The 22891-nt window shown below is 38.7% G+C and overlaps 1 long non-coding RNA gene across 6 annotated transcripts in view; it reads right to left on the bottom strand.

Moving 5' to 3' along the window:
* LOC142360451 (uncharacterized) overlaps window positions 1–22891 on the bottom strand; it is a 246112-nt gene that overhangs the window by 149196 nt on the left and 74025 nt on the right. Inside the window, exon 1 of one of the 6 annotated variants that reach the window (XR_012763050.1) lies at window positions 22206–22284. The exons of the other annotated variants lie outside the window; for them this stretch is intronic. This is a non-coding gene — a long non-coding RNA (uncharacterized LOC142360451). Of the gene's footprint in view, window positions 1–22205; window positions 22285–22891 lie in introns of those variants that run through there. 6 annotated transcript variants of the gene reach the window in all.

Genomic DNA, 22891 nt, shown 5'->3' with positions numbered 1-22891 from the left:
TACACATAATCACAGACAATATCTTTAAACAGAGATCAGCTATGGCACAGATGTGGGTATATCTCTGTGTGTGAATAACATTTCAAAGCAACTGCCATACACGTGTTTCCTTTCCTATTTCTGCTATTATTAATGAAGGTATCTTAGACTATTATTTGTATGTTATTTGTTCATAATATTGAATTCCTGAATTCATATATCATATTAGCCCAACCACTGAAGATCATAGCATCCTGATATACAAAGCTGAAACTGGAGTTCGTGACTTGATGAAGAACAACTCACTGCCACTGAAAATTTAGAAAATAACTTCTCTAGGTTTTCTTATGGAAGGAAAATGTCTCATTCCCCTCGAGATGTGAAGATGTAAGGGTTCCACACCATCAGTATCACTCTTAAAATGATTTTGCTATTTTTAAAGACTTATCTGTTGCCTTCAAAATTTCAGTCAAAACCTGTAGTCCAGTGCAGATGTCCTACCCAAGGTCTTTGCATCATTTAAGCCTTACTTGAGTCCTCAAGGTGGTTTTTGGATGACACTTACTCCCTGCTGGCCTTCTGCCATCTCTATGAATTTTCCCTATCTAGTTATGACTATTAGCTTCTAGAGCAGACCTCTCCCCAGACGGAGAATTATTAGGTCAGAAATACTACATTAAACCAGCTACCATGTTCTTATGACCAGCGCTGCATGGGGTGCCTCTGGACTGCACTGCATTGTGCAGTTTAGACGCACTCTCAAACCATCAGCATCTTTGCTACGCCACCAGCCCTGCTCTTGGTAAGATTTTGCTCCAGAGAAGGGTGAATGCCATGGAACAAGGGACCGCTGGGTTTGTAGCTGCAATCAAAGGAATGAAAGAAAACTAGCAATCAACATAACAGAGTTGATTATGTAAACATTTCTTACTTGCCACATCCTCAAAGGTAATCAGATGCCTCTAAAATTTTTAAGCCCCAACCGCCTTTCATCAGCCTCAGCACCTAAAGTTTCAGCAAACTGTAGAAGCCTCTCTTCAACCTATGTACGAATTATTTAGGCTGGGAGGTGGAGGTGCTGGAAGTCGGAAATGAAGTCATTGGGTGGATTCAATTTCCAGGGACTTCACCAGGTTTCAGATGTAATTGGTGAAAGTTTCATTCAAGTATGAATCATACTTTTAGACAGACATGCAGATTGAATAGACCTTTCAAAATTCTACAAAAGAAATTCAAACTACACCTTTTTTTCATCTGAACTTGTCAGATCTTGCAAAATAGTTCTAGTACAAGTTCAGCCAAGATTTGAGGCAAGTGTGGTTTAATATTTGGTATCAGAATGACTCTCAGTTCTCTAATTGTGGTTTGAAAGATGTCAAGCAGAATGGATAACACTGTCGTCTCAGTTCCTCTAATAAATTTAGTTATCTCGCTAAACTCTATGGTAATGAAAATGAAAGAGGACTTCTGTTCTATTTTTTTTTAGCACAGAATGCTTCCAAAGTGGTAAGCTATATATTGTATTCACTGATTCAAACACATGTATTTGCATTTCAGAAAAAAACAGGCTCTGTCGGGCTAGTTGGTTTAAAGGCCATGGAGCTCTTCTAAACAGACAGCATTTGCATTTGTGTGGTTGGAGAGGAGTTTTTGCCAATTCAGGCTTTCTGAAACTCAAAAAGTCAAAGGTCAAAGCAAATCTCTGTGCTGCATCCAATGAATGAATAATCTAGAGACTCAAGGTATTTGGTAATATTATGTTCAGGAAGTGAGTACAAATATCCTCCCTCCTTCTCCTTGCAGTAGATTTCAAGTTACTTTTCTGACATGACAGTAAATCTGAAGATAGAAAAAGCACTGAAAATACATCACTCCATGAAATGGAATTATTTTATTTCCAGTCACATGCAGTACTTTGAAGGTGAAGTCTATTTCATTTTCTGATGGTACTCTTTTCTTTCTATTTTTGAAAGCTTTGTGCATGGGAGAACAAAGGGAAAGGGTTTATTCTCTTCAGGTGTAGGTAGAAAAAGGAAAATACAATACAGTAAATGCAGAATAGATCTGACTAAATAGGTCATTGTTCTACAAGAAAAAAAGCAATATGACACTCATAAGTTTTGTAAAGAAATCTAGTTAGTAGAGCCCAGTCTAAATGCTCTGTTTAGGACATGTAACTCTGCATTATTCTTCGAGTCATGTATTGGTGTAAAGAACTTGTGAAGAAACAAAATGCATAGGTTATAAGCTTGACAAGGACCTGTAACAAATAAGAGATCACTCCTCTGCTATTTCGGGCAGCCAAGTTATTTGATTTGAGTCATAATCTTGGCAAGCTCTTAAAAAAAATTGTAAATTGGCTGTCCCTGCAGTCCTGTTGGGAAACTGGTCCAGAATGACATTTCTCCCACAACAAAAAAAGCTTTCAATTAATTTCCATCTTAAATGCATTCACTGTTAGTTAATATATCTTGTTTCTTTCTACAGTTGTTTCTTTTTTTATTTCCTGTATTAGGTAATTCCCTTCTTTGCAATTTAACTGGTTAATTACAAGTTATACTTTATGAACTACAAATAGATATACTTAAAAACCAAAGACTCCCAGCCACAGGCCTCAGCATTTCCTAGATTGTAATAAATAAACCTTGATGTTTCCTATGGCTATGGAAGAGGCAGTTATTAAGGCCTGCCAAAAAGGAAATGCTGTAAATCCCATTAAGCACAAAATATTACCACTTCTAACAGAGATATAAAGATTCACTGGAGGAAAAAAATGTGCTTAAAGATTTGTGTGAGTGTCTGTGTCAACAATCAGGTGCTACGGGCATTTGCAAAATTTCCTATCTCACTCTGGAGATCTCAGCACCTAATTTTGCTCCTGTAAAGTCCTTCACCTTACTTTTTCTCTGCTTGCCCTTTCTTCCAACCCTCTAAGTGTTGGCAACCAATTGCTCAGCTTCTGCTTCAGAAAATTATATTCTCTTCTCACCCAATAATCAAATGGTCAGGATACTCGTCTATTTTGCAAAATGTTGATTCTCTGCTTGTCCTGGGAGTGTGTAAACTCACATCTTCCACTTTCCGTGCTAGTGCAGCCTAAAGAATGCTTCAGAACTGTGTGAAAAAAAAAAAGAGCAGATGTGCAGAAAGCCCTGCTTCAGAGCATACTTTAACTTGAAGCATGAGAGTTGAAAATTCTGGAGTGGAGGAACTAGGAGCCTGATCTCCTGTGTCCCAGGAGAGATACCCCTGTGAAATGGGTTGGAGAAGGCGTAAGCAAAAATAATTGCTCAAGCTCCTGGGGGTTAAGGTGCCCAAGTCTGCAGAGAAATGCTCTTTTCCAGATCTAAGTATGCCATCCATGGCACCTTTTCTAAATGTGCTTGACATGACCCGCCCTCCAGACACTGCAGGCCTCCCAAGCCCCACATGCATGGGGCCTCTGATCCTGCTCCCTAACAGTCTTCAGGCAAAGCCGGACTCACTAGCTCAATCACTCTCCACTGTCCTTGAAAACAACTGAAAAATGCTTGCATCTTTTCTTCCACCAGAAACGTCATGACAGATACACACCAACAAAGAGCAGGAAGCTGTACGTTCTCCAACCACAGCAGCGGTTTGCAAAGTTTGCTGTGCCAATGACCTTAGTGCAATGAAGGGTAACAGGCTGTAAATCCTTTGCAAGAGAAAGGCCCTGAAAAGGGCCGTGCCACATATTTTTTGTGCCATTTCCAGCAGTTTAACTTAGTACACCAGATCCAGAAAAAAACACACCTTTTTTTGGTATTTAACTTTTGACACAGCGCACACTGAAAAGTAAAGTACCTGTTTTGGATGTTCTGAGATCCCCTGTGCTATACTTGGTCAGTCTGGCCATCAGCATGTTTCTCTGCTTAAACCCCCAAGGGAACACTGATAAGAAAAAGATGACCTCACCCTTGGTAAGCTTTTCTGTGTACTTTGCTCTAAGACATTCCTTGAGTTCAGGCATCCCAAGAGCATTGCCCCACTGTACCCTTCATTACCTCCACAGCAACTGTAGACAGGAGAGGAAACATGGTCAGACGAGGAAGTGTTGCTCTTCTTGAACGACAATGAGAATTCTCCCCCAAATCTCACGTACCACAACGCAGCACCTACAGGGACTTGAAGTAATTCATAAGACCTGACTACTTCTAGTCTTAAGGCAACTGCATTGGGACACCAAAGAGGAGATGACTGCATAACCATATGATATTGGATCTTCTGTGCAATGAGACTTTTCCAGTTCAATGAGATATCAAGTATACTACTTCAAACTCTGCAACAAACATTTACACATCCACAAACAGTTCCAAACTTGAGCATGACTTGATTTGGCCAGCCTACCTGAATCCACATTCAAACATGACTAGCATATCTCTACAACAGATTAAAAGAAATATAAATTTATATATAAAATAAAGCAGTTAATTTTTTTCATGGAATATTTTCCTGAGTATTCCTCCTACTTCAGAGAAAAAAAAAAAAAAAAAGATCATTCTGAATCCTAACATCTTAGGCACATCTACAAAGATCCACAAAAGAATTCAGATATAACTCTCTGAAAGATGGAAAGGTTATTTTCTGTTTTTCATGATCAAGATGCAAAAAAGATACACAAGAAAATGGTTCATTCTGGTTCCAAGAGCTGACTTTTTTTTCAGTGCAGTTCACTAGGTGATTTGACCTTGTTTCTCATAATGATGTATTTCCTTTGCCAGTGCAGATTACCACTGATTCTGACCCTGGTTCATCTCAATTGTATAAAAATATGGTCTTGCTGAGAAGCCATTATTAATGGCTATTAACTCTTCATGCAGAAGATGACTGTTTTCTGTACGAAGGAAATGCACTGAGTGAGGAATGGAAGACACCTCACTGCATGCTTTTCAAAGCTCCCTTTTACTTAGGTCTGAATAAATCACTAGGGTTTCCATAAAAAGCCCACTAGTTTTCTTAATGTCTAAACTTCATTTATGATATACAGAATAAATAAAACCTTCTTGTAACAGATCACCTAATACAAAATCCAACCAGTTCCTGATCTCCAAGTACCATTTTAACCTTTAAAAAAAAACACCTTACAAAATTAGTTTTAAAGAAATAATTGAATTCTGACTCACAGCAATAATATGTAGTACAATAGCTAGTGCTAAAATATTATCATTTAACCTGTCATATAAATAATTCTATGGCAATGTAACTCTATTCCCTAGAGAATACTCAGCCCTCAAACCTCAGCAAGTCAGTCTAGGAATCACTCAGGTTTCACTTAGGCTTTAATTTGAGAGTTCATTGAGTGCCTGCGGCTCAATTTAGCCCTTTCTGCAGGTGATTCTCACCCAAACAGTGTCTATGTCTGTGATTTTTCTTGCTAATGTCAGTAACGATGGAAATCCAAAACATTTTAAAAGAATGCACTTAGGGAAGAGATAATATATTATTAGATCATTATGTCAATGTTGATTACTTGAATGTTTTTAGAGTATGATATTTGTTATCTCATTTATTAGTGACCCAATGTTTACTAAAGTTGCAGAGTACGAATGCCCGGTTTCTCCTACATATTTCTGATTTAGCTTTAAAGCTCATTTTTAGCTCTTTTTGCTTAATATAGGGTATAATGTGTATATACCATCCTGTTTTCCTTTCACACTTGCTTTTTTAGCAGCAGACCCACATTTTGCAGTATCCGATGTCTCTTTCTGACAATTTTCCCTGACAAAATATTTAACAAGGAGTTGTGGCTCGTCTTCTCATCCTCGTGGAATTTTTCAGTATGAGAGGTCTGACTTGCTATCAATAGCACCAGAAATTAGCGTCAACTTTGATAACCTCTGATCAATGTTTGATACACAACATGTTTTTAACAGTCTCTACTTGCCAGAACAGTTCTGTGAATACCACGATCTCTAGTCACTGGCGAGGATCACACATGCCATCCAGCTAATACTTTGCTTAGCAGCAGTTTAACACTTAAATTTTGCGCAACTCTGTCTGCTAAGATACAAAGTCATCACTGGTGGCTTAGCTATTTTCTTTTCCTGTTTTTTACTGATTTAAATACAAGTAAAATGACACTTTGAATGGAATGTTTACAGATTTAATTCTAGAAAATGCAGTTTATAACACAATATTTTTGTCAACAGAACAGTGATACAGATGTTTATATGGCTGAATTGTGCACTGATATTTAAAAGTCTACTATCAACTGGACAAATATTGATTGATACACCAACTACTGCCAATAAGAACTGGTGTTTTATGAAGTGTGTCATCCATCTGTCTATTTAATGGAGAAGTAAGATTGACAATTAGCACAAAGCTGGCACCACCTCAGAAGTTAATTATAAATACTTTCCACACTGTAATCTAATGATTTAAAATACACTTTATTTATCATGTGGGGTTTTATTTTTAAGTTTCATATCATCCAGGAAAAGCTTTTATTTTAAATCAATGTCAGCAATTTTGGTTTATGCTTAATATTGACCATGAAGAATGCCCAGAATGCTGCTGTTTTGGGGAGATATATGCACGAACAAACTCTATAATTTTAGAAGGCAATTCTTTTTTTGCACAAACATATCCGCACAAGCAAACTTATTCCCTTAAGTAATTCTGTCCCCCTGAGGTCACTGAGATTTTTCTGCATAAGAAGCATAACTCTAAAGTATTGAACAGCGAATAAGTTTCCTACCAATGGTTTATGTAGCTCTTTTGTGCCTAGCTTCAGCATATCTCTCTCTATTAAAAAGAAAGGTTTGATTCAGTGTTTGTTCTAGCAACAAACACTGAAGGACTCATATCACAATCCATCATTCTGAAAATACAAATGAATAAGGCAAGGTCTGTAAGTCCCTTTGCAAAAGTATGAAGTGCTAACCATTTATCACTGATAAGACAGGTAATACTGGGACATTAAAAGCTGAAATGGTTCAGAAAACTTTAAAATAGCACTTCTCCCTACATCTGAGATTAACTGAGATTCTCATCTTCCCCCCAGTACCGTTAATTCTTTGAAGCAGAATCCATCATTTCATAATATGACTATGCATTGTAGCACACAAAAGCCCAATTCTGACTTCAGCCTCTAGATACTATCAAAAATTGAAATTAAAAATGGTTCTTTGGTATCTTAAAAAAAAAAGGATTTTTCTTAAAATGAGAAATACATGCTTCCACAGCCAAAAGAAATCTTTTAATATACATAGCTCACTGAAAATTTGACATCAGGGGAAAATATTGAATGAAGTTTCTGAAGGGTCCTACATACATACAATTAAGAAATAAGATTTCTTTTGAAGCAAAGTTCTTTGTACTTTCCCCTAGTTCTGTTTCAGCATCAGACCTGGTCACAAAAAACATCTTGCATATGAAACTATAAATAGCCAGATAATAAGATAATAATACACAACAATAATTATCACTAGTGCTTAAGAGAAAAGCATCTGAAATGTTTCAAGCAATCATCCTGTCCACAGAAATATATGTTTTCAAGAGCACTGATGCTCAAAGCCAAGTAAAACACACAGGTATGGCTGCTATAATTTCTAATATGGAAAGCTACTGGAGATTCCACTTCACATAATATAAAATATAAGCAGCTAATGCCTGCACAGAACCACTTTTGCAGGGAAAAAACACCCAGGGCATATCCTGATATTGCAATTTACAATTTGTAGAGACAAACTCAAACAACAACAACAACAAAAATCTCTGTTCAGACTTTTTCTAAATGTTTTGCTCTAAGGTTTCGAGTACAGACTCTAACATACTCCTTTCTTGGGCTTAACTGCATATTCTGCACTAACATTTATATTAATTTCGCTAATGGGAACAAGCTGTACAACAAGATGAGGACTGACCTCCTCTTGCATCTTTTTATTTTTCACATGTTCCAATTTTTTTTAACAAAGGAGCAAAATTTAGTGAAACACTGTCATGTACTTTCCAGCTAAATTCCAGAATAGGCTGAGAAGAGTTAAATGAGCAACTCAGAAGTATTCATACAATAGCTCTCTGCTCTTTGTCAGTAACTTTAATGCAAAAATTTTTGCTTGATGTGCAGCATGATAGATGCAATAGTAGATTTTGCTACAGAAAGCAATAAATTCCTTTTTCACTTGGATTAGTAAAAAATGAGATCACTAACTCACTATGGAAAAATAAATCCTTACCATCTATCATAAAGGTAGCATGAACAACATATTGGAGTGCTTCCAGCAAACGCAGCTGCTGCTTCTTCTGGTTGAAAGACCTGAGCCACTCTCCATAGTAGGCATCTGCTCCGATCTCTCAGGTCCAGTGGCTGAGTAGCCCAGACCATTCAGAATTTTTATTAAGACTGCCAACAATACCCACAACTGAACCTGTAGATGGAATAGCCATGCAAAGTACGTAGTGCTGACACAATGTGATCTCCTTAATTCATTCTACAATGAGCAAAACGTGTTTTAAAAAGACCTTTATCAAAATTCCAGACAAGAAATCTAAACCTTTTAGAAAGGGAAGTGTGCTGGAGATATAGGCAAGGAAACAGGACGAAGACTGTAGCAGACACTGAAAATGGGAGCCAGGTGTTCACCATTAAAAGCTGATCTTGCTGACATTAGAAGGTGAAGGCACATATTAGGGCTTGGCTGAGCCATGAGATAATACCAAGTAGCGTGACATCATTGACTTGCCAATGGGCATCCGCACAGACAGATGGAAAGAGAAGACAGAGACCAACAATAAAAACTCATTTGAAAGAATCACAGAATGTTTGGGGTTGGAAGGGACCTCTGTGGGTCATCTAGTCCAACCCCCCTGCCGAAGCAGGGTCACCCAGAGCAGGCTGCACAGGACCTTGTCCAGGCAGGTCTTGAATATCTCCAGAGAAGGAGACTTCACGACCTCCCTGGGCAACCTGTTCCAGTGCTCCATCACCCTCAGAGTGAAGAAAGACACTAACTAGTGCTGGCAGGAGACACTCCACTGAGAAATCTATATGGAAGATGACGCTACAGAAGTGATGATTGTATAAAAACACAAATACAACGTATAAGAATGGTGTAAACTGGGGAACCATTGTGGTTGCTCTTGTAGCATTACACAGGTCTTTGGAGATCCTTTACTACTTTTATGCACTCTACGCTACACATTTGATATAAATGGCTGAATTTGAACATTGTTTAGGGAATGGAAGGAAAAAGCAAGAAGCAAAGTGAGAAAAACTTGTTTGTAAGGCAGTACACCAATTTACTGCATCTGTTATATGAGACCCCTATATTTTGCATTTTCATATAACTTTTTTAACAAAGCGAAGGCAATATTGTTCTCAGCAAGCCATGGTGTGATCACATTCATACTGATGTTCATGCTGCTCTTTCCCCTCACTGTGTTTGTCAGCTGTCAACCTCTATGAGAGAGCTGGTAAAGTAAAATTAAGGAGATTCAGTTCTTTCGAAGCATTGACATTCAGGAGCTGCCAGGGGCTGAACACACAAGTGCTACAGTAGAAATGCACTGAAAGGCAGAAGACAGCAACAGAAAGGCACAGAAAATTTGGAAAGAAAAACAAGATACAGAGAGAAAAGCAAAAGGAAAATGACTGTGTAGGATACAATGTAAAGTATAGCCCCATATTTTCAAATGCTAATGCCTAATGCTAAATGTTGAAATTCTATTTTTCACCCACAGGAATCAGCCTGACTTTATGAATTCCTATACAACATGGTAAGCAAGAAAGTTATAGTACCATAAAAAATAAGGCTCATATATATCCTGGCCAAAACGCCAGCCCTGTACCACTCAAATAAGAAAACAGGATCTCTGTTCCCCAAGATACACATGCAGCCTTTATTCACAAGGGTGGGACCTAATTGTACTGTTCATTTCAGAAAAAGGTTCAGGGTCAGGCTCCATATTTCTGCATACTGGTTAGGTAAAAAAGAAAATGAAAACTCTGCTCTGAATCTGCTTATAAATCAGTACCTTAGTTTTTCTGGGTAAGGGGCTAGGAGTCAGGATGAAGACATCTACCAAAGCCACAGAAACTAAAAATCTCACAGCCAAATATTTGATTGGAGGGGAAGAGAGAAGGGCAATTTTTAGTACAAAAATGCTTCTCAGTTATAAATCCTCAGACCACTTTTATTACAAAAGCAAAAATGTTAAATTGCAATTTTAAAAGTCCAAAAAATTCTCTCCCACCACCTTGGAAAGGTATACGTGATCTCAAACCATGCACCAGACGTGATGAACCAGAATTTATCTGAGAAATTCCAGGATAACTTTCCTCAAAAGGAATGCAAAAACTTTACACCAGCAGGTCTGAGAACAGATTCTGACTATCTCTATACTACCAAGCTCTTTGAGCAGCCAGGCTCTTCTGCTGCCCATAATGGGCCCTGTTAAATGGGCTGTTAATCTGTGTTTAAAAGCCTTCGTCTACACAACAAGTTGTTGTGCATGTGCACAGTTAAGCATGTAGTTATGGGTTTTCTCCAGCTGAAAAGCTTACACGAATAATGAAGTATTTGAATGAATTTTGATTTGTTTGTGATCTTTTGGCTTGTTTGCTCATGACAGGGACAGAGAAAACAGACAGGGACCTTGGGTTGTTGTTTTTCTTTAATTAAATGCAACACTAAAAAAGTCGTTATCATACTGAGCCAGCATATGCTACAGTCTAAAACTCTGACTGGAACCCATGAACATACCCAGTCTTAGGTTGAAACACCTATCCTCGCTTAGTTTAAGCCTCAAGCAACATAGCATTCATTATACATTAGCCCCAGAGCTATTTTTCAGGGTCCTGGACAGGTTTCATAGCCTGCACTGCTATAGACCCATTACTGCTTGCTGAGCTTATTAACTTAAAGCTCATTCTGCTGTGTTAAGCTTCAGTCAAACTTTCAGATTGCAGAGTAGAGCTTCTCCTGTGTAACATCTTTCACAGGTACTAGGGTTACAGTACAGCCAGGAAGGCTGTTCAAATTTTCCAATATTCTCTGTTCTGCAAACCTTCGGATGTCATACAGATGTCAGGCAATTAAAGCCACACCGTAAGGCTTCTGACTTTCTATTAATAACTATCAATGACATACATATTGCATGGATTTACAGTTCTTTAATTGGCATCATTCAGGAAGTAGTTGCCAGTGAGGAATCCTTATGAAACGGGGAATTTTTACTGGATATTCACCACATTAGCAGTAGACTGAGTGCTGTTTGCTGCACTGAACAGATAAGTGTTGAAGAAACTGTAAAATCATCCCTTTGAAAGTAGACAGGAAGAGATCAACTAATAGGTAAACAATAAACAATTACAAGATAACAACAAAATTAGATAAAATAAATGAAAACAGGTTAGATCTGAATAGCTGATAAGCTTTGGCTAAGCATTAACAAGAGCAGTTGTCAAATGTCAGAATTCAATGAGGATTGGAGGAGTGAAGGTGAAATTCAGTGCGCACATCAGGGGTCAGAACAGAGGATCTCCTTTTGGTGAACGGTCACTTATACAGCAGGTCCATTGACTTCAGGCCCTTTGAGGAGTCAAGGAGATTGGGGAAGCAGGAGACAGTTATGCATTATTCTGTTGTAGACTTTAATCACGTGTGTGGGGGGGAAATCAGAAGAATCTTTTTTGAACACGCACTTCAGCTTTTCCAAGTGAATTTTTGTCAATTTGCAGCTTTAATCTGAGGCTACAAGAGGAAAAATCTGATTGCTAGAATGAATGCTAGTTTTCTCCTTCCTTAGCTATGCATTTCACACCAGTTCTGTAAGACCATCCCCAGCAGAAAATTAATGGTCTGATTATACAGTACTGTAGTGTTTCAGATAACAAACGCATGACAGCTATTTAACCTATACCTGGGTAGCCAACCGGTAAGGGTGGCATTAATGATTTTGCAGAAAGTTAATGAAGTACATCTATCACTTTGTCACGTAGGGTAAAAGAAAGCATCAGTCAAAGAATAAGAGGGTAGTAGTCTACGCTTTCTTTTTAGATTCTGATGAAATCTGCTCTAAGAATCAATACAGTTGGAGCAGTGAACTACACTCAGGCTGATTGAATGTAACAGGGATAGAAAGAGGAGCAGGGCCAGCCCCTGACCTGTAAGTAAACAGAAGAAAGGGCATTATGGGTCAGCAAAACCAGGGGTTTACTAAAAGGCTATCCAATGGTCATGGCCCTAAAAGTCTGCTCCAGGGGCTTAGCTGCTCCAGTTATCTTCAAGTGAGTGTTTCACCTTGGCCAGTGACAAACATTGAAAATCCTCCCATTCACACACTGACTGCACTCCCACAGCAAGATATTTCCCACACCTTCCAAAGAAGATCCATGCTGAAATCATCCCTTCTTGGGACAGATTCTCAGCTGGGCTCCATTAGCACCTCCAACTGTAATCTCAGTTTACAGGAGCTGGGGTTTCAGCCAGCTGATGTTAACGGCTCCTCGCTGCAGTAACCAAGTCCATACGATTCGTCTCCTTCCTCCTTTTGAAGAACAGGCATTGTATACGCCCTTGTCCATTGCTTTTCCATTTGCTAAGCCTAACAGTCCACTCCAAGGGAGCTCCTAGCACATGTACAGCTCTTTTAATCTTTTTTTTTCTTAAGGCAGTCTGTTCTTTGTTGAAGCCTCACCTTTCCTATATGGCCTACAGAGCGCTTTTGTTCAAAACTGCAACTAGAGTTGGTTCAAATATTTTGATCTGGAATGCATTTTAACAGCATTTGCTGCTTTTCTAAAGTTTTTTTCTGATTTTTGAGAAATCCATTTTTATAGATTTTTAGATTCATTTTGTAAAATTTTTGCTTCCTTAAAAAGAGAGAAAGTAGCAGAGGAAGTTAAAAGTAAAGAGTAAGACAGAAAGGGCAACACTAGAAAGCCAGAACATAGTACCTGAAAGATTCTCAGTTAAAATAAGTCTTGCCAGGCATATTGGAAAAAAAAATCTATCCCTTTAAAATATACAAATAAACCTTAAAAATTTGAAATCAGGAAAGCATCTCATATTAAAGAAAACAACCATTATTCTAATCCGTATTCATTTTAATTGCATTAGTTGACTGTACACTGAAATCTGTTTCAAAAGCACAATGCTCTGTAAATAGTAATCTCTAAAGATCATCTACACCTAGTTTATAATTATTGTGGAACCATGTATCTTATTGTTTATCCACATGTGAAAATAGAAGAAAGAAATATATCCCCATAGGAAATTCCTAGAGCTTAAGTCATCTTTTTTTGTTGTTAACAATCTCCTCCCTCTTTAGAGTATCATATGGCTTTTTAAGTTGACAAACTCATTATTTTATAATGAATTAATTGCTTAGGAAACAGCTTGTGTCAGTTTGAGTGGCAGCCAGGAACACGTTGCTCTCCTAGTAGAGGGCACAAGCAGCACCCAACTGCAGCCTGCGCAAACTAACAGGCTTCCACCCTTAAACCTTGGGGGGGGTGAGCATTGCTGGTACCACAGCCCGAATCTGCTGTGCTGCCTACCAAGTGATTGGTAGACACTCTCTGGTTCTTCATCTTTCACCATCAGGAAAATCAAGAGAGACACACACCTAAGCACCACGGACTTGCGTTGCTCATCTTATTAGTCCTGTACATGAGGCCCATACAGGACTTTCCAACCATCCAGCTGCAAGCTCAGGTCCCCTCCAGCAAAGCACTTAAGCACAGTCCCTGAAGTGATTCCAGCAGGATTATTTGCTTGCTTATAGTTAAACACACACTTAGATGTTTTGCTGGGTGAAGGGCGAAATTACTCCAAGGCAGCAATCCAATCCGCACTGCTTGGTGCACTCTGAAAAGGAAAGAAATAATGGTATCTCACACTGCTCCTTCAGCTTGTTCTGACTTTCTGTTTTCTCTGGGCCAGATAACAAGGGGCAATTACTGTCTCAGGTCTGTGCAATGGGTCACCCTGTCCCCCAAGGAACACTGGAAAGCTGCCTCCAACGCGGTGCAGCTGCCCTCCTGCTGCACCCTCATTACTAGGGAACACAGGCTGCTGTGCTGTAACAGCATTAAGCAGGACTGGAGACAATCTTACAACAGGTTTGTTCTTAAGTTTTCAGCTGCTGCTGTTGTTTTTTTCCCTTTGATGTGGGATGTAAGACATTTCGCAAAGAGGATTTTTAGACTTGTCTGCCAAACGAAGTAGATTGAATTGTTTTCTGTAAAAACTCCAGGAATCCAAAATCTCTTAACACTGGGGCAGCATAATGGGATCTCCCACCACATTTTGGTTATGTCAGTAATCAGAACAAGTTTCCCAACTAACCTTAAAACAGTAGGAAACTGCCATATACCTGCTTTCCCCTCTTTTCCTTCACAATTTGATTCCTTGCTCAAATAAATAGGATTCCTCCCTGATCACTCATGCCATCAAAATAGTCTGCCTCAGTCAGGGACACAGGTGTATGTGCTGTGCATGTGACAAAGCACCTTAAGCCTTTGCGTTGTAAATACTGAAGTACAAATATTTAACAATACAGATCTTTGCTCATAAGAAAAAGACAGATGATGTGAATTGTGGGTCCATGGAAGGATATTTGGAGAGGTATTTCTGCAAAACTCTAGTACCCGTTAACCTATGTTCTTCTTTGGCCCTGGTCTACAGTCAGGAAGAAAAGACAAAAGGTTGATTAAAAGGCACTTGGATCAAGAAAAGAAGGAACAGACTGGGCTTGAAGTGGTGCTGCTCTCAGCTGAGTTACTTTTTACCTTCCCACAAGTAGGCAGCAAATGCTTCAACAGTTCACTAGATTCCCCACCCCTTATCTATAGACCAGTGCTTACTCATCTCACAAACTGTGAAGAAAATAAGAACGGAGCAGTGCTGACATACTAATATGGGAGAACTTTTATAAGTGACTTAGGTAAGACTAAAAGAGGCAAGTATTAGTTTACACTGAAGGAAACTGGAGTGGTTATTGACCTAGAAAATTAAATCCTCAGCAGCACCCCAAAGGCTCCAGCTTACGTCCTGCAGCCCTGCATCTCCCATGCCTCCTCCCACCTCTTTCATTACAAAACATGACATTGCATAAATGTGCCCCCAGCTACCAGTAAAATAAAAGTTATACCACTGGCTTTGAAATTTCTGCAACTTTGATTACCTACAAGAACGGCTCTTCTTTGCTTTGATGGGGAACAGTAACAGACGAAATCTATCTCTAATGCCATGGGTAAATCCAACTTCTAAGCACAAAACTCCACGTGCTCAGAAGTTCTCAGCTGCTGTCCTAGGAGAAATCGCCATCACCCTGGGAGCATAAAAGTGGAACCCTCTCCTCTGTCAGGGTGTGTAACAGTCCAACTATAAATGAGAATCAGGCCCAGCGATATTTCTCTACCAAATTAAGGGAACAAAGGAAAAATAAAGGTAACACTAGCACACCGCATTCCCAAAGCATTGCGCAGACCAGCAGAAAACCCATGGACATTCAGATGTCCTGCCATATTTATTTTCCAAGGAATAGCCTGCTTTAAACAGACCTCTGCACAAATTTGCAGGTATCTCAACAGGAACAAAAAAAGCATTTTCAGAGTGGCTGTCTTCTTTGCCTTTTGAGAATGACGTATTTCTTGTTCATTTTATGTGAAGACTGAATATTTGGAAGCCTAATATATGCATCTGTAAGGCATCCAAGATTTCTCATGTAATCCCAAAAGGAAAATATACTGATCCAATCACCCTGGTACTGCATCACAGAGCACTGAAGAGAAAAGTCAATAAAAAGCATCAGAGCACAAAAAGGCAAGCTGTAATCAATATCTGATCTTGATATGGGCTGTCTGGTAAAAAAAATCATTTAAGACTTAAATTTACTTCCTTGTGCACTCTGCTTAGTGAAAAAATTGAGGGTTTATTTCCTAGTTTGTTCCTTTATCCTGACTTCTTTTTAATTTTTTCCTTTTTCTTTATCCAAGAAAGCAGGCATATATTTTGATACTGAGTCAATTCAACTAGGCAGAATTTGGCAAGAACACACTAGTCAGTCTTCCATCTTCTGTAAGTCAAATGCTGTTATGCACAAGTCACCTTTCTGCCAGCTATTCAAGGACAGAGAAACTCACCACAATGAAAAACTGGGCCCTTCCCGCATCCCTGCAGATAATACTCCTTCCCACCAACTCTACCACCAGCCTGAGAGAACTGGGAGGCCTGACAGCAAATCTTGCCAGTAAAGAAACAGAGGAAAAAGGGCTCTTCCACGTGCATTACAGCTTGCTGTGCTGCCCTGATTGATGATCCTTGCACGCTTGGCAAATATGACAATATATACACGTTTTTAGACAAACAGTACAGACCATATCATAAAATTTTAACACTAGTTTTTCCAGAGCTTCATGTCTGTATTTTCAAATATATATCAATCCTACTTTCCTTTCATGGGGTTCTTCAGTCCTTTCTGTTTCTGAAAAAGTTGAATTGCCAAATTCTGCTTATTCACCTAAAACTTGACAGTTAAGCAGAAACGAACTACAGACTCTGAAATGAATGTGCATTGCCAGGAGAGGGAGAAAGAAGAATCTTTCACGCAGTTTTAATGAGAATGTATCTCTGAACTTAATTCTTGACAAAAATTCCCTCCTCAATTTCTGTGTTTATATTTCTGTTTCAACTTAACTAGCTGACGTGGCTAAGGTTTTGCCTGAGGAAGTTACAAAAAAGTTTGGTAGAAAGTGAGAGATACTCACAGAAACCTGGAAGTAGTTATGGAAGAGAACTCAAACTGTTACCCTTACAGTATGGGACTGTTCTCCGCAATGTGTTGTCATGTACAGTCACTAGCATTCGCAATGAGGAGGCTTCCATCAGGTGCCTTGAGACACTACACTGTTGCCTAAAATGCATCATGGAGATAACATGGCAGGGACAAGATCAAGAAACAGCCAAAAACATTGTTATAACCAGAGTTGGTGATACTGCTGATTGTTAAGGTTGCCTAACACAGTAGCACAAAGCTGCTTTCAGTTGTGAGTTAAACCAATTTAAACTCTCATGACCACCTCCCATTTTTGAAGCAATGGAGATTGCCCTCTTGCCAGTCATTGTGCTCACAGATGGGGCTCGAGCCACCAGCTTTGATTGCTAATATCCGCAGGTGCTCCCAGCCCCATACCGGACTCACCTGAACAAACACAGAAGGTTCTTTTAAGTATGTGCTAGAAGTGGCTGAAGTCAAATAGAACCAACTATTAAAATGCAGATTTTTCTTGAGTCAGTAGACCACAACTAGCAAGTTCTGCCTCCTGAGGCTGCTCAGCCTTGTCCACCTATGTTTTATATTCTAGTTCACAGGTCCAGCTCCTCCATCCTAGTCAGTCCCAAGAGACCCCTGCAGGTGTCTGCCCCTGGTTCTGTCTCTGAAACAACTGGCAAGATATCAGGTTTGCTCTTCTGAAAACTCAGGAAAAAAAATTCTACATTAAAAGTACATTAAGTTCACAGGATAAATATTTAAAAGTTAATAAACACTAGAATTACGAGCTGCCTTTGAAACCTCGTCTCAATCTCCCTGTGTATTACCTAACGGTCTTTCAATTTCTTGATTGTGTGTTATTTTTCCCATTGGGTCTTGTTATTTCTACCAGTGCTCCTTAACCTGACTACAATTGCCTTCTTTGTACTGGGGTTTACCTGTATTTGTGGGACTATATCTTAAAATCCCGTACATTGCCATGAATCCCATAAATTCTGAACTATGGTACCACACATTACCAGAGACTACAGTCTGCAGACTGTTGCCAAGTTCCTTCATACTTGTAGACTAGCACATCACATAGTCATTAATCTGACCTCATCATCCAAAATTTTTCCTCTTGCTCCTTAATCATTTTAGTTTGGCTGTGAAACCTACCACAGAAACAAATCAGAGCTACAGAAAGGGGTCTCTTATCTTTCTGGTCCATGTCATCATGCCTGTGTTGCTACCCTGAACTGAAACACAGGTCTCAGTATCAGAGCAGCACACGTTAACAAGACTGGCCCCACAGCATCAGACTAAGAGACCACCTACACCAGCATATTGCTTCTGACAGTGTCTAAAAGTGGGTGGTTAGGTAAGAACATAAAAATAGTTCTGATGCCTCACCGTACTCTCCCAGGTTCTGGCAATCTACAGCGCTGTAGCTTTTCAGCCAGAGGTGGTATTCTCTGCATTTAATTGCCCATGAAGGATTTCTCATCCATTAGTTTGTCCCATCAGTTTTTTAAGCCATCCAAAGATCTGGTATCAACAGTCTCTTGCAATAATCTATTCTACAGTTTAGTTATATGCTTAGGGAAAATTTATCATTTTGAAGTAGTAGCAAATTAACTTCATATCTCTTAATGTTTGGGGTTTTGGTTTTTTGGCTGTTTTGTTTCTTTTTTAATGAGAAACAGCGAATATCCACCCCTATTCCTCTTATCTGTGCTACTCATAATTACAGATCTCTATGTTTGTCCTCACCAGTCTCAATAAGCATTAGTTGATGTGGTCCTTTCCTACAGAGAAGTAATTCCATATGTTTGATCATGTTCTCTTCTCTGTATATTTTTGCTGTTCTAGTTCATAGAACTCAAGGCTTGGGTGCTCGACAGATTTAGAAAATGGTATCATTATTTCTTTTATCTTTATTCTCTTAGTTCTTTCCTTTTATTTCCTAACATTTCGTTTGCACTTTTGCCTGCTGTTGAAACCACAACTTGACACTTTTCATAGAACCAAAACTATTACAAGATCTCTTTATTAGGTGGCCTCAGAATTTATCACTGTGTATTTGAAGTCCAGATTATTTTTCCACAGATGTATCATCTTATACATTCACACTAAACTTCGTCAGTCATTCTGTAGTAGATATCGTGAGATATTTCTGCATATATTTGCTGTCAGTTTTCATTTTGATTACCCTATCTGAATATCGTCAGACAACTTCATCCCTTTTCCACATTATTGAAAAATACACCATACAGCACAGAACCTCATGTGTCTCCAGTAACGGCAGGTCTCTACTGACAAAACTAACTTTTACTTCTACCTTGTTTCCTACTCTAAGTTCATGTCACTCACCATAATATCACAGATATATTGGAGGTCATTAGTCTTCCCAGAATGCCCTAAGCACATTCTTGTAACAGTATGTTGAGCACTATAATAACTGAAGCTTTACCCCTTCTCATGGGTTGGAGGATGATTCTTTCCATTCCCATTCCACGCGACAGCCTAAAGATCCACTTTCTGTGGCACTGTGAAAAGTCTATGAACTTAATATAATGTCCACTCCTCTCGGTTAGTTTTATAGTTCTAGGGAAATAACTTCATTTCTATAAACCCATTCTGCTTATTTCACAGGAATTATGCCTTATATGACATTTGTTCCAAACAGAAAAGATAGCTAAAGAAATAAATATCCCTCTTTGTAAATGTTAAGTGCAGGGCCCTTTAGGCTTAAACCAAGAAAAACACAATTGTTATGCACTTTGCTACCAGGTTTCTTTTCTGCCGGATTACTGTTACAAATCTTTCCCTGGCACAAAAATCAGAAGGAAAATATCTCAGCCTAATACATACCTATAACATCTCAAAATCAACTGCTATTCACAATACATATTTTGCATCAAAATGTTAATATCCATGCAGAAAAATAGTTTTTAATATGCCAAGAAAATTCATCCTTTCAATGCTGAAGCCAAAATCTTCTTTTAATATTAATGGAACTCATCCAGCCTTTTACCAGAAACAAGGCTTTGAACTACTTACCCTGTCTAGACTTTTCACTCAATAGTCATAATTTTTTTACGTTGAAAACTTCCTGTGTGAATATTCTTGAGTGATACAAGCTAAAAATTTCAAAAGCATCTGTGTGACCTGAAAGACCAGTTCTCACTTCAAAAATGAGAAGCATGCAAATGTCTAACCATCACTGAGGAGTTTCAAAGGTGTCCAAGCATGGTAACCTTTTGAAAAGGAGTTACATAGTCCTAAAGCTCTTCCAGCTCTTTTCAAAAACAATGGCAAGTCAAGTATGTTATAGCCCTAGTCTCACTTATTCATGCATGAAGTCATCATTGGGGAAATAAAGTTGTCAAAGCCAGTGCATCAGCCATGGTAACGGTTTTCAGGACTGGTCCTATGTCAAACTAAATAATTGCACAATGTTAACATCTAATACACATGCAGATGGAGTTTTGGAGGTATAGAGAGAATTAGCTTTGTTGTAACTTTTCTTACTTCATTAGAAAAAGTGAATTTTTGAATGAACACTGACATTATTCGTCTTGATTTTTTTTTTGGTCAGCAATTTTAACTTCTGACAATAGAAACATTGTATTGTTATAACCCCAAGCTGATGTCTTTGGGACCAAGACCTGAACTGATAGATTTCTTAGCTTGTACTACTCTTCCCTGACTTGATTTTTTGAGAAAGAAGTGGTGGTACAAAGCACACCAGAGAAAAAAGTCTCTGAACTCTTTTAACTGTCTCATTGGAACAGATTGAAAGAAAATGTTCAATCGCTACACAGCAAAGATGCATTTTTAAAAACATCAGAGAGAAAATAAGAAGATAAAAAGGAGGGGGAAAATTCAAACTAAAAAAAAAAAAAGATAAAACATGTCCCATGTACTTTGGCTATAATCATCATCATCATATACCAAAGAGCTTCCGTTGCACAACATTTAAAGAAGTAAATTGCCATAGAAATGACAGGAGAAGTGGAGGGAAGAAAACTAATCTTGTATCTTAGAATGTCATTTTAGTATCCATTGTCTTTGTTAAAAGATGAGAATTTATTGACTCTTGAGGTTCCTTTGGTCAATTTATTTAGGTAAGTATCAATATATGAGATTAACACACGAGCAAGTGCAAATTAGAGTGTATTTAAATATACCAAACATTGAGATTTCATTTTCAGGCAGTTGGATGAACTTGGACCAACAATATGTTATCAGCAAGCCATGCGAGTTAAAGCACCACTGTATCATTTTCCCAACACCTGTCTGCTAGCCTTTCAAACTGTGCCTTAGAGTAGTCATCAACAGTACTGCAGTGGTAGAATCTAAAGTCAGAATTTGCAGCAGCAGCACATTGATAAAGAATTAATAAAGCTTAAAATTATTAACAGATGTTTCAATGAGGTTTCAATAATAGATTATTAATATTGAACATAAAACTGAATCCAGTGTACTTATAAGCTATAAGAAACTGTATGTTTAAGATAATAATAGAAGCAAATTACCATTTACCAACTCTGGAAACTTTCAGTGTGCTGTTTTTACAGATGGATTAATGAGTGATATTGAGGAAGTTTTCAAATCATTTTGCATGCAAGACATCTTTTAAAAGGGAATTCTTCATCTTAAAAAGGCTTGGAGTGGTGATAAGTTGCTAACCAGAAAGCCCAGCTCTACAGCTTTGTAACAGAGCAACTTTCAAGATCTTTGTGAAAATTAGTATCATTCATCAAAGGACACTTGTTTGCCAGCTATTACAGCATCTATGACAAATTTTCTTTGGTTTCTAGAAAGGAAGACTCTGGCTATGCTGTGCGTTACAAACTCATTTGTCTTGAACCAAGCTGTCTCAGGCTCCACAAAGCTGACACAATGCAGAAAAGAATATACTGTGCACTGCTTTACCTGGTAGAAAAGTATACAATACCTGGTAGAAGAAAGAGGCCATAAAGTACCCATCTACCACACTGGATGGGCGTGCTGGCAGGACAAGTGTCTGGTGGCACCTCAGCACCTAGATTTGCACCCCCCAGAGATAGCTAGCAGGGATTTTGGTGCTCACTTCAGTCGTCACTGAAAGAACAGGTGGAGTGAGCGAGCGCTCATGCTGCCGAGGGAGGAGAGAACCAAATCCCTTTCCATCGGCACATCCAGAAAGCACAAGGGGACAAGTGCAGTAAGCGGAGCCCTCTGTTAGCCCATTCCCACACAAACTGATGAGCACTTCTACAGTAGAGCTACAGGATCTTCCTATTCCTTTATCAGTTATGCCATTTAATCACTTCTGTTTCATGGGATCAGTTAGAGACTGATCTTTGCAAGAGTCTGCTTTTTCTTCTGCTGAAGAAGTGGAATGCTAAAGGAGAGGTAGGGCTGTACCCCTGCGCTTTCACTGTGCAATAAGGTTAACGATGTTGACATCTTTTCCAAAGGGCTTTGAGCTCCACCAGAAAAAGTGTATTACAGACCTGGGAGACAGAGTGGGAAAGCCTCCAAAGTTGTCTGTGCCATTTTGTTCAGTAATGCCAAACAATAGAACAGCCTATAAAAAAGGTAAGAAACAGAAGGATGATTACTTCTTTGTGTATCCCGCGATGCAGCAGAAATAATGACTTTGCTGCCTGTCATCTGTACCCCAAACTGTACTAAAACAGTTTTCATCCATCTTTTCCTTTCTTTTTTTTCCCAGCTAGACAAACAGGCAGTAAATATAAATTAGCATTGGTTAGACTCAGAAATAATGCCGGTGGGCCTATGGAAGAAATGACACTAACAATTTGTAGGCAGTGTCAGTCAGTTTGCAACGTTCTCCACTCATTATTTAGCAAGATGGGGATCACAGCAGATTCCAGTAATCAATTCAAGCAGAGGCAGGTAGATAGAACAGCAGTCTCTCATCTGTGATTTTTTTCTACTTGCAAGTTAAAAAAATATTCAACTATATCCTTCGAAAACTTCACGTTCAGCAGCTGGGGTCTGGATAAGACACGCTTTCAAAAATATCAGGTATAGCCTGTAATTATGCAACAATGGGCAAGTAAACTCTGAATCTAATCCCTCGTGAAAAGCTGTGGGACGCAAATGGTGGCTCAAAACCTTTGGGGAAACTCTCTTAGAATATTTGGAAAAACAAAAGCTATTCAGTTCAGTGATG

Source organism: Opisthocomus hoazin, chromosome 2 (genome assembly GCF_030867145.1).
Source record: "Opisthocomus hoazin isolate bOpiHoa1 chromosome 2, bOpiHoa1.hap1, whole genome shotgun sequence".
NCBI lineage: Eukaryota > Metazoa > Chordata > Aves > Opisthocomiformes > Opisthocomidae > Opisthocomus > Opisthocomus hoazin.
This window is presented reverse-complemented; position numbering and strand designations above follow the sequence as displayed.